This window comes from Thunnus maccoyii, chromosome 10 (assembly GCF_910596095.1).
Source record: "Thunnus maccoyii chromosome 10, fThuMac1.1, whole genome shotgun sequence".
NCBI lineage: Eukaryota > Metazoa > Chordata > Actinopteri > Scombriformes > Scombridae > Thunnus > Thunnus maccoyii.
In genome coordinates, this window is record NC_056542.1 from 31,857,698 (window position 1) to 31,870,845 (window position 13,148).

At 39.7% G+C, this 13,148-nt stretch overlaps 1 long non-coding RNA gene across 2 annotated transcripts; it reads right to left on the bottom strand.

Annotated features, from left to right (window-relative positions):
- Positions 1–4,656: 4,656 nt before the first annotated feature.
- Positions 4,657–13,019, bottom strand: LOC121906056. 2 transcript variants are annotated; one of them, XR_006098522.1, is made up of 3 exons: positions 10,192–13,019; positions 7,029–7,136; positions 4,657–4,691 (listed from the first exon to the last, which is right to left on the bottom strand). It is a non-coding gene; the product is annotated as an uncharacterized LOC121906056 (long non-coding RNA). The 2 variants fall into 2 exon arrangements; XR_006098523.1 differs by lacking the exons at positions 4,657–4,691; positions 7,029–7,136 and adding an exon at positions 9,384–9,848 and having other exon boundaries at positions 10,192–11,395; positions 11,505–13,019.
- Between the last annotated feature and the right edge of the window lie 129 nt (positions 13,020–13,148).

Sequence of the window (13,148 nt, forward strand, 5' to 3'; positions counted from 1 at the left end):
TGGATGTTATAAATCCAAAACTGGAAATTCTGACTTTTCTGTTCCAATATATGGGCTCATGGAAAGGCCTCTATTCCAAATGTATTGTGAATATGTGTCTGTAACTATGGCAACTACTGTTGAGCCGATTATAGCCACTTGTTCATTCTGGAAATACGTCGAGAAACATTTTAGACTTTCTACCTTTTTTTAACCACACAATTGGCATGGCTCTTGGCATGGCATTGTTGGTTGTTGGTCCACCAGACTGAAAATCAGACTGATTAAAATATGTGGATAACCAAAGGATGGATTGTGATGTCTTCTTGTTCAGACATCTGTGGCCACCAGAGGATGAATCTTAATGACTTTGGTGATACCCTGACTTTTCAAGAAGTGCAACCAAAAGGTTGATACTTTTGGTCCAGTGTGAAATCTTGACAACTGTTGGATGGATGGACATTCCCATCAGCCCCAGTTGTGTATTTATTGATAACTAGGAAATGTTAGCATCCTAACATACTAAGCTAATATGGTGACCATGGTAAACATTAAACCTACTTGGTTATAGTGCATTCCTCAAATTCAGATCTCTGTCGACTGTTCCTTCAGTGTGTGTTCCAAAACTCCAATAGAGACATTGAGTGTGTGCATGTACAAGAAGATACAGTATACAAGAGAAGAAAACTCTGTAAAAGTTTTTGATGACCAGTTTCAGTCTGTTTAACTCATCAGCATTACCACATTCCTGTACTCTGGACAAGTGTTGTATACAGCAGAACTATAATTATACTTAAGAGTGTATGGTGAGAGCCAAGTAGGGGAGACCAGGGACAGTTGTGACACTTTTTGCAATTTTCCCAATAAATCAAAAACCATTTACACTGCAATAATCCATTTGTTATATTATAAACGTCAATGTGTCGACTAGTGAAACAATGTATTTAAGTGGTTTTATGAAATATGTACAGGTTACACAATTGATTTAAATACAGTCACTCCACTGTTACAACTGTCCCTGTACACTGGGACAGTTGTAACACATGCCAGGGACGGTTGTAACATGTCAAAAATATACATAATTAATCAATAAAATACTCATGAAAAAGATTATTTGTCATTCATATTATTGTGACTATTCTTTTTTTTTAAAATAATGAATACCCTTTTTCACACTACATGACAAAAAGAGGGGAAGCCATCAAATTATAAAGCAAGAAAATTATTTAGTGGGTAGAACACACATCCTCAAAAAAGTTTAAACATGAAATCAAAATGGATTAGTTTGAGGACAACAGTACAGTACAGTACAGGGTCACATGGCAAATACCGTATGATTTGGCCACTGTCCTGACTCATTTACCCTGTTTTATGCCATCTGAAGCCCTCTGCAGCAAAGGAAGTAGGACTCCCCTGTCTGTCTTCCTCTTTCTGATATATATGAGAGCCATGGTCCAACATCTGGAGAAGGAAGGGCGAAGGTCAAGGGTTGTGGAACGTGGATCACAAGGAGCCTGGACAAAGTGGGACCTGCCATAGCAGAAGATCATGTGGCCTAAACTTTGGAATTTGGAGCCCTTTCACTTGTCTTTCCTGATATAATCTGCGGTAGGACCCACTGTGCAAGTTATGTGAAGGGAGAGTCACGTTGGCACACATACTGGCAGGGTGCAAAACTGTACTTAGCCAGGGGAGATATAGATAGCATCATGACAAGGTCCTCAGAGCACTGGCTGACATCTTGGAGCAGGAGAGATGGAAAATGCATCAGACCCATATGAGACCAGCCCCATTCATCCAGTTCATCAGCGAGGGGGAGAAGCCACCTTCCTCCAAGAAGACCAAGAAGAGCCTCCTGGAGGCAGCACAAATGTGGGAGATGTGGGTGGACCTAAGAAGAAAACTACACTTTCTACCCGTCGTCCAAACATCCCTGAGGCCTGACATGGCCATATGGTCTGAGGAGGTGAAGAGGATCATCGTGATTGGCAGGACTTTATAATTAATATATGCATTATCAGAGTATGTATTCGGCAAGCTTCTTCATCATGGAAACTTCATTTTCTATGGTGAGCCATTTGGTTTGGTATAACAGCTTTGAAGAACCATTTTTTGTCCTGTAAAACATTTGAACGTAAGCTTCAGAGAAGATACCAACTCATTACCATTGTGTGTGTGTCCTCTGCGTTTCAGCAGACATGAAGTCCAGCCCTCCCCTTTTCTCCACCTCTGAATACTTGCTGGCATTAGTAAAGCAAAGGGAGATAACATATGTCTCATTTTCTATGGGGCTCTTCACCGGACGTCTCTTCCAGTGATGGCATCACTACGAGGTTCATCAGTTCCATCACTTTCTTCACTTCCACTGTTTTGACCCACCCCACCTACCCCTTTGATCTTTCTATGCAATCTTCTCCCCGCAGCCACCACTTCCTCCATTTGCAGTATTCCAGAACGTGGTCTATTTAAACTCATCCCTTCCTCCATAATAAGTAATAATTACAGGTGAATTTGTTGAGTCCAGGCATTGGCCCTTGTTTCAAGTGACACCCCTCTGTCATGCCATAGTGTCTCATGCAAACACTTCCACAGGGTACATGTGGGACAGAAGAGACAACAATTTCATTGTATTAAATAAATATATAAATAAATTTAAAAAAAAAACACAAATGCCATTTTACTACAGCTGGGCTATTATTGTTAGTACAAACTACATGATTCACAGAATTATGTTAAGAATTTGTCATAGTTACACCATGATTAAAGTTAAACTTTTAATAGGGAGTGAAAAAAAACTGAGTAGACAGCTGAGTAATGTTTGAGGTGTGAAGTCATCAGATTTTATATTCACATATGCAACCACAGATTTTCTGGATTTAGGCCCCCTAAATGTTAAGTTTAATGACAGTTGGTTGGCTCAATGATTAATTGAACAGCTTTGTTCAATGCTACATGGTAATTTGAGAGCATAATTTGACACAAAGTGTCACAACAACTTGTCAGACACTGCTAAATGAGAACATCACTCTATTTTTAACTGGGTAGTGGGAGGACATTCCCAGGAACAATTTGAGTCATTCAGTTTTGTTGACTAAACTGTAATTATATTCGCAGATCTACCATTCACTCTGATGCGTATTTGTCTTTGTCATTCTCAATCATTCATATAAACTTTCAGATATTTGCTCAAATAAGATGACTAACCATCAAACCAATTGAGAGTCCTGAATGATTCCCCTGAGGTGTCAGACTTTTTAATGTGACTTTGTTATACAGTACATCCTGCATGTGTGTGTTGTCAGTTGGAAGGGTGTGAAAGTGTAGCTAACGGCACCTTTGTTTTCCTCCAGCAGTCCCAGTGGATGTAATGCTTGGATTTGGATGTCATAGAGTTGAGGGTTGTAAGCCCCTGCTACTGCTGGATGAATCATATCCCTGCAATTAAATCCTGTCCCTGCTGGATGGCTAAAAGGAGTCACTTGCACCATTTAGTGAGCTTTTACTCCAACACCCATAGAGAAATGGGCTTCCACACTGTTATATCACACAAAGGGAAACATGCCCAAGACTGTGTGTATCCTAGGAAGAGCATTACATGGAAATCAAGAAAAAGTAATTGAGTGGCACTCCTGTTATCAGGAAGGGCTGTTTTGTTGTTTGTGATGCAGAAAAATTGCAGATGAAAATAAAAATTTAAAAAGGTCAGATCTTGGCTGGTACATCCTAAATGAACCCATATATGGCCCCCTGTTACCACAGACCGAAGCTCCTTTCTGTAGTCACATGATGACAACCAAGCCATCTCCATTACATTTTAACAAATCCATCCACTGAGATTTGATTGAAAGCTCTGAAAAAAGCTAGTATGTAGGCCTTGAGTCAGATTTTTTTGTCAAGTCACATCAATACAGGGGGTAAATTATTGCCACACTACTCCCACTCCCCGCTGTGCTGAGCTTGGTGTTTCTTTGTAGGTTCTTTGTTATTCTTTCAATGTGAGCTGCATGGCTGGTAAATTTAATACACCGTGTTCCACTATCATGCATTGCATTTTGTAAAACTAACAAACTAACTTTGGTAGACCAATATGTTCTGTCATCACAGTGTGATTCCATTCAAAATCGATAAATAATAATACTCATGTTTTGCCCAGTGCTGAGGCTGTCAGTTCAACACTGAACTCGGTCAAGTTCATGTCAAAATGAGTCTAATCAGCATCCATTCACTTAAATGAGACAGTGTGTCCAAACTTTTGAGTGGTACTATATATACATACAGTATACATACATATAGAGTACTATGCAAAAGATTTAGGCACTAAAAGTGAGAATGCTTTCAAAAATAATGCCATGACTAGTTTTTATTTATCAATTAACTTAATATAAAGTTTAGTAAACAAAAGAAACCTAAATGAAATCAATATCTGCAGTGAGCAGCTTTGCCTTTAAAACAGCAGCAGTTCTCCTCGGTTCACCTGCACACAGTTTTTCAGGTATTTGGCAGGTCGGTTGTTCCTGCATCTTGGAGAAGTTGCCACAGTTCATCTGTGGATTTTGGCGTCTCAGCTGCTTCTGTCTCTTCATGTAATCCTAGACTGACTCCATGATGTTGAGATCAGGGCTCTGTGGAGGCCAAACCATCTGTTGTTCTTCTTCTTCTTGATGAAGATAGTTCTTTATGACTCTGGCTGGATGTTTGGGCTCGTTGTCATGCTGAAGAAAAATGTGGAACTCATCTGACAACTCACTGATGGTGATGCATAATGGATAAGAATCTAAACATTTAAAGTGCCTAAAACATTTGCAGAGTACATAAGTAATATCATACAACTGACTTTTGGCATGGGAATCTTTCCCATCTCTACCATCCATGCCATTCAGTGTGAACATGTCACTATACTAAGTGACAGCCTTGATGTACTGGTATTGATCAGTTTTAAATGACCACAGTGTCATGCAGGATAAATGATGTTTTAGTTAGTTTAGATCTGTGGTTGTGCAGTGATGTGGCCATATAGTGTATCTGTGACTTTGAAGTTATATTTATGATGTTGTTTCCATTACTTTTATTAATGTTAATGTTAATTGTATATAAATGATAACAATGAAACCTACATGTTTACACTAAAAGAAACATTTGCTGATATGATCAAATTTTCATCCACTACAACCGATGGATCCATGTGTGTTTATCAGTTTTAATCTCCCTCCAGAAACTTTGCTCATGTTCTCCTATTTGCACCTTATGCTGTGTCACTTTCAATTTGCTGAATGTGTTTCTTAATTTGCTTGTGTTTTATTAATTTGCAGGGTGTTTTTTCTAAATATGACGTATCTGAAGTTGCTGTGTTGAGCTCTCTCTGCCACAATAAAAATAGGTCTAAGTAAAGAGCTTCAGGCGGATGGAAGGGTAAATCTGCTCCTCTGTGTGTGCCACTTGCTATTTGTGGGGTGCAGATCAAATTTACAAAGGCTTATTTGCTGGAGACTGCAGTAAAAAATCTCTGATACCATCTGACTTTTAGCCCAAAGTCAATTTGTCTCAGGCATCAGAGAAAGCTCAGAGGAATGCAATTAAAAGTTTTATCAAGGCTGTCACAGCATGTAATGGTACAGGCTGAAATGAGATCCACTGGGCTGACTCCATCAGTGGAAAGGGGCAATTCTGGGATTTTATTGGCTTCAGTTTGTTGCCCTGTTTACTGTAATGCAACACAACACGCTGCGACTATTTACTGCAACTCTGGATGTGACTTTATCAATGACTCTAAAGAGTGAGGTTGAATAAAAAAAGAAAAAAAGGAAGCAATGTCTGCCACTGCATGCCAAATGATCTTAAACCAATAGAATGCATTCACATTAGAGGAAGTATTGATTATTGTTTAGTCTTTTTAAAGATCTATCAGACTCAGTCAATCTCAAAAGAAGAAAATCCTCACATTAAAAAAAACTGTGGTTTACATTTCACTTACATGATTGTAGGATTTATCAGACTTTTATCAACATTTCATGAATTAATTTATAATTTCACATGACCAACTTTACATAACTAGGTCACATGATAACAGCTGAAGCATTTCCATGAGAGATGTACAAACTGATAAAGGCAACGAGATGTGGCTGAAAGCCCTGGTAGAAAAGTGTACCTCGAGTTAATAATTTATGCCCTTTTATCCTTTCATAATTTTAGTTATAGGCTACATTTATCTGGTGACTCTGAGTCCACTTGTGTATTATTTTCACAGAAAATAAATAAAAAATCTTCTCATACACTGTTATGAGAATAGCAGAAATGACTGAATGGAGAGGATTAAAGTATCTAAATGAATATGCAAAACAGTTATTAATGCTATTATTGATGCATTTGCGGTAAATCTCTCTATAATACAGGAACAAATCTAGCAAGCCCTGAATCTTCGTTATTTTTCAGTGTATGGATAGCAGTTAGCTATGTACAGGTATGGCAGTGTGTATGGGTTTGTGTTTGTACCAAATGGCGATTTTAGGGGGTGGCCACCCCAGATCTGATAGGTCATTGGTCAAGTTTATCAACACAATAAAGTGGGGCAAATGCTGGTCAATCAGTGATGACAGCTGATCAACAGATATTGGGCCAGTTTGCCATTTCTAACTACTATAGTAATGGTATGACTGAGAGAGCTGATCTCTAGTCAGCTCTAGAGATCAGAGCTGATCTGAATGGGACAACAAAGGACCCAACCTCTGCTTGGAGAAGGTATATCACTCCATCTTTGTGGCCCAGATTAACATCAGCACTGTCTGCTCCCATGGCTATGGTTTTTTACAGCCAGTTCGTACATTTTAGACCAAGGCTAGCAAAGGCTTTCTTGGTTGCAGCATAAATGCCTTAAATGAAGCAAACACATATCATGAAATATTTGTGTTTAAGTTCACCTTGAACATTAAAATGTATACATTAGATTCTAAATATTAGGCTATTACAATTAACTTATAGAGCATTTTTCATTATCATTATCATTATTTATAATTTTATGGAAACAGAAGTATATACAAACACATACCCCTTACCTTCTGCATGGGCGTGTTCAACCTCAGTATGGTCAATTAGGATACTGAATGGTCTTCCAGCATCAATGACATGGGCATAGACAATCTCCCATTCTTTGGTGGCACCATCTATCATAAATGACAGGTAAGGGGTGAAGGCAATTTTGTCACCAATCTTTTCCCAGAGTTTGTCTGATATCATTCCTATAAACTGGGCAGAGGCCATGTCGTTGGCATAGGTTGGATCCACATTCAATCCATTCTTCTTTATCAGTGTGATCTGTGATTTTGTGAACGGGAGTTCCTCTCTCGCTAGGTTATAGGCAGTGTTGAACTTGATGACCATTTCATTCTCCTCCGTTGAGCAATTTCTCTCATCTAACCACTGAAAAGACATCAGGAGGGGCTCAGTGTTTCGGGTCATGCATCGGTCCCTGCAGGTTTTGTGTTTCTTACTGTTGTTGTGCAACTTCAAAGTTTAAAGCTTAAACTGTGTTGACCTGGTAACAATTTGCCTGCAGTGGACGGGCCTACAATACACACACAGCATAGCTTTCCCCTCATACTACAACAGCGGGTACTGCATTAGCCATTGTGGTTGAAAGTAGTACTTTTTTCTTCACTGGCTCAGTCAGTCTCTCCCTGCCTGCACTTTCATCATCAGTGGCATCTGAGTTGGAACCTCTCATTGGCTCTCCCTCCCCACCAGCCTCGTCCTCTCTCGTCTCATTTTGTTTTTTGAAATGATCAGCTATAGACTGCTTCATTTTTGGAACATGGTAAGAGCTGAAGGGATTGTTTCTTAAAGTTATGTGTCCTGGACTTTGGAGAATGTGAATCCCATGCAGCACCGCTGCTATGTACACGGCCATCACGTGCTGGGCATAAAGCACTAAGTGCCAGAGGGGGCACCAAAACAGCCTAATGATCATCATACACTTGCATGTATTTAATAAAATTTCATGTGGTCGCAGTCTGGAGTGTTTTGGTGTATTGTTTTTGTTTCGTTATTATTAAAACTCTGTCTGACAGATAAGTCTCTTGCCAAGTTGACGGATGGTTGATTTAAATGTCATAACACAAATGTCCATTATGAAAATAAGACTTTGTAACATGTAAGTATACTGTACAGGCCCAGCAGAAAATATACAGTGCTGTGACTCATTCCCGAAGGGTTTCATGGCATTTCTCTGTCCCCCTGTCGTCTGCTTGCCGAGCACGGTCGCTATTTTTTAATGATGTTACATGGTCGCCATTTTGGTATTGACAACCATGAGGCTTACTCAGTAAGCATGCCCGACAAGGGAATTTAGTCTCTCCCATGTGCTAGTTTATGTACACCCACCACAGTAGTTTGTTCAGTTTTGTTTATTAGCATTTTACTGTGTCATGTAGGTAATGTTATTTGTGTTCAGAGTGTATAAGAGTGAGATTATTGCTAGAATACAGGCAGTTAACCTGCCAAGTTAAAGCTGTGGGCCTGTAGAGATGTAGGCTGAAAAGCGAGGTTTATTGTTGTTTTCCAGCCATTGTTAGACTGTCTAGGTCATAAGGACATTACAAAGGTGTAATGTGATGTTTTCCATAAACTGAGTAAGAGGCATCTATGGAACATAAAAGAGTTTTACTCATGCAGATGAGAAAATATGTTTTACTATTTAATATTATTGTGTATGCTGAATATTGTTTCTGTATTGTGTAGAAAATGTGCAATTTACACATAGTTATTTGTAGCATTGTATACATGGGATGTTCAGAGCAAGTGAAGTCCATTGAGAAGTTTAAAGCAGGGCTGTAAGCTAAAGTTTTTACAGTGAAGTTCACAGTTCAGAGATAGCAGAGCTGATGCAAGCTGAGCAAATGCCATAATGATATGAATAACATTGCTGACAACTGTTTTACATATGTTTTGCGCAAGTAACCCCTGTGAATAAATGTGTTGCAGCAGTGTGGACTCAGAGCTTCATTATGAACCTCTAACATATGACATATTTACTCCATTACAGAGAAACGGCTCTTAGAAAATGTATAGCCTATCCTGAACATAATTACTGATTGAAAATAGACGTGTGCAAATAACCACTGCTTCCCAGAGACTGTGATAGGTGGAATTGGAAAATGTAATGCATATGGAATAGAAAACTGAAAAAAATGGTAGCTGCATGTTAGTGCTACTGTAGGTTGTAGTATCAACTTTAGTTGATGTGGGTGGTCAGCATGGCACCTTTAGTTTAATGCTGCATGATTTGAAAAATTTAAAAACAATAACCTGACCATGAGTACAAACATTACAAGGGATGCTAACATGAGTTTTGGAATTCAATTATGATTTATTTGTGCATAGGTTGAAGCAATGTGATGCACTGAACATCTGTATTCACACATTTTGATCACCTGCCATTCATTAATGATGTCCTGGATATGCCACTGTTTGTATTTATTTTTTCTCTCTCCTCATTTGTGATCCAAGGAAGAGTAAGGCAAAAGATTCCCTTGGATAATAGAGACACTGTCTTGATGATGAATGTAATGGAAATTGAGTTGAACCTGGATGTTTCCTGCTTTTTTTTTCTTTTTTTTTTTTGTTTGCTTGCTTGATTTTAATAGTCCTTTGTAAATCCTCTGGCTGCCAATAAAAAGCATAATAAAAAAAGAAAAGCCTTTAATATGGCCTTGTCCTTAAAGTTCTACAGCAGTCTGCTCATTTCATAGGCCCAGTTGTTTAATGGGATAATGGGACTTGCTACATAGTCGTTTTCATATGAAGAACATTTCCTGTCTTTGAATTCCCCTTGTCCTGGACAGGCAGTGTAGCATCACTCACACTCATCGACCCTCCATCTGAAAGGTTCAGATCACAAACCAGTCCATCTGCTCAGATCAACGAAAGGTTGCAACCTTCAAATTGGTATTTCACTGACTTTCATGCCTCTCTCCTCCAAAATAATCACACTGCTTTTGACACAACCACAGAAGATCAGAAAGCTCTCCAACCACAATCATATCTTCCAACACACTTTATTTCATGGACAGTGTTTATAAAACAACTATAGTGAATATCCCTAATTGCAGTGTGTTAATGTGCACAAATTGTGAATGTCATTGCTATTTTCCACTTAGACATTAAACCACTATGCAAAACAAAATCTGACAGTTATAATCTACTTTTTGTGAATCTACTTACCTGCTTCCCTTTCTGTACTCCCACATCAGGTATGATCCCCACGGCTGTCAGTGTTGTGACAGGCTGTAAAGTGAAGTAATGAGTCCTGCCTCCTGGTCAGTCTATGTGGCTACATCTCTGCGGGCCTCGGAGGGAAGATAAAGTCACAGCCATGACTGCTCACAGACAGAGGGATCAATGAGTTATACTGTATCAATATCCGAGACATGATTTCCCCTGAGGACAGATTCTCCATACCTGCTTCAGAACATTAGCAACAATAAGCTTTAAATCTCAGCACGACACCATGAAACAGTCGCACTTTTATGGTATGTTTTAGAAATCACCAAAAGATGTAGTCAAGAGCAGGGACATGATGCTTTCTGTGCATGTAAGTACATGCTGGTTGGCATGAACTGAGGCAAAGATATGTCAGTGAGTAAGGGCTGTACTCGACTCAGAATATACACGACTCTGCAGAATGTGGAGCTACTGAACAGCATTTTAGCATTTAAGGGTGCACAAGTATCATTTGCACCTTTGTATTTACACTTACCACTATGTGTTGAGCTCTGTACTTCAAACTAACTTAGTAGTGCATTTAGTAGTATCGCAATACACACATTTGAAATAGCTATAGACACTCCAATAACTGCGTGACATTATCAAATAACTTAAAAATGAACTGAACATAACTGAACATGAAATATAATTAAATTGCCCTGGGGAAAGATAACCCAGGGGGTTACATCCATTATTCATTTTTTTTTATGGGAGTATGCACCATATTGCACAATATTAACTGGCATGATAGGGCATAAAAGTGGTTTATTGCCCCGAGGACCTGTCTTGAAGAGGGTATCTGTGTCAAAATAAAGTTTCAGAACACTCACCATTTCAGTTTTGTTCTTACATGTTGAATATTTTGGCTGACCGAAATGAAGCAAAGCCTGTGGGCTAGTTCAGGTAGCCCAACTGGAGTCACCGCTTCACTCACCTGGCATTCTCCTCTCACTGCAACACACCCTTTTAATCATAGTACTTATGCAGTCAGTGCTCTGCTCACGCTTTTCTGCACACCTGCTGCCACTGCTGTCCATATAGCATTTCAAAATACCCAGCTCCACCCCAGCATCCACCTGCAGGCTCTGGGGAAGTTATGCGTCACTCCCCCGCTGCTGCACTAAGCTCAGTGCTTCCTTTTGGAAAGTGACAAGGTCGGAACCTAGACAGTAAATATAATGTTAAGTGTTCTTAGTGTACATATTATACTGTACCGTCAAATACAATATTCCATGTGAGGTGGTTCACTGAAATGTGTTTCGTCAAAGTACCACACAGCAACGGGCCAGGTGGTATCTAGTATGGAAGAACTGTGCTGTGTAATAGGGGCCCAGCTGGCCCCTGATCTTGAAGCCTCCCAGCAGGTCAGTCGGAGAACTTTTTTTGGTGGTTAGTGGTAGTCATGGCGCCTCCAGCAGGTGACAAATAAAATCTCTCTTCTGCCCTGAATTTCTATCTGTGGTCAGTATCTCCTGTTTTGAAAAGCTGGAACAAGGAATACTGGCCTTTGCTCTTCAGTAGAACACATTTCAGGTCTTAATTGTGGCACTAATTCATTTCGAATTATCTGGAGTGAAATACAGCTCTGAATAGGCCTGTGATTTTCCTTGAGGGAATGGCACGACGCAGTTTCCATGGTGCTGATGTCATTTTAATCACTGCTGCCTGCTCACATAGTTGCTTGTTAGGAGCAGCTCTGAAATGTCTTTCTCTGGGATGGTCCAGACAGCAGCAGAACCACAGCAGTTATTTTTTTATTGTTCCTGGGTGTATGGCTGCATGTGGGTGGGTGAGGTTTGAGTCAACTGCAGGTATATAGTCGTGACAGAGGAGAATTAAAGGATCATTACTGTGGTTTTCCATGTTTTAGCACATTTACCTTAAATGACTTACTGTCGGCCATTTTCCAAAGCCTGTCATTCTTTTCTTACCTGGCAGGCAACCATTGGTTTCCATCCATCCTAGTATGAAGATTAACTTGGAAAATGGTTGTCAGTAGATGTGATTTGTAGTAAATGGACCAAAACATGCAAAATGCAAATTATTATAAGCTACTGTGAGATAAGTACTTTCGCTGAGATTAATATTGAGAGAATAAGAGAAGAAATTAATAAATAAATACATTCAAGTCAGTCTCTACCTGGTATCTGTATCTGGATATTTTATCTGCATAACGAAAAACCCATGCTAATGCAAAGTATAAATGCTTACAGACTGCATTGCCCTATTTTCCCGCAGGTGCAAGGCCTTCACTGGTTCAAACATAGTCTTTATGCGATCTTCCCGAAGCGCAAGTCTACTTTTTGTGTGTCTGTGCCTGTTTGGTAATTTCCTGGTACCAAAGGAGCACACTTGCGTGGGAGGAGAGGTGCAGCTGAGGCTGTGTTTATGCAGATTAGGCGGCACAGTGAAATTTTGGTGCTCATTTTGGCACCAAATTGCATTTGTGATAAAACCTGCTCAGACAACCCCTTATCACATACGCAGATGCATGGCAATTTTTGTGGCTTCGGTTGGCAGAGGTGCACGCACACAGATGTCTCCAAAATCAAAAAACACCTTTCATTCACATTAAGTTTTGCCCCTTTTAGATTGCTACAATTTTTTTCATCTACCACAGATTGACATTTACCTTGCAAGGCAGCTGGAATCGCGAGATCACGCGAGAATCCATCTTGTCGCGCTTCAAGTTAGTAATAACAAAGTGTAATAACTGGGAGAATATCCACACTGCTGGTTTATGGTCAGTGGTGGCAAGCTAGCTTATGGAGGTCAGTTTCACAGGTTGCTATACTGTAGAGGACTGCATTAGGATTGGGATCCCAAGGGCCCCAACGGAACCCAATGCAAGTCTTATGGGAGTGGGCGGTTATAACTTTGCTCCGGGCGGGAGCGGGTGTTCAAAAAATAAACTG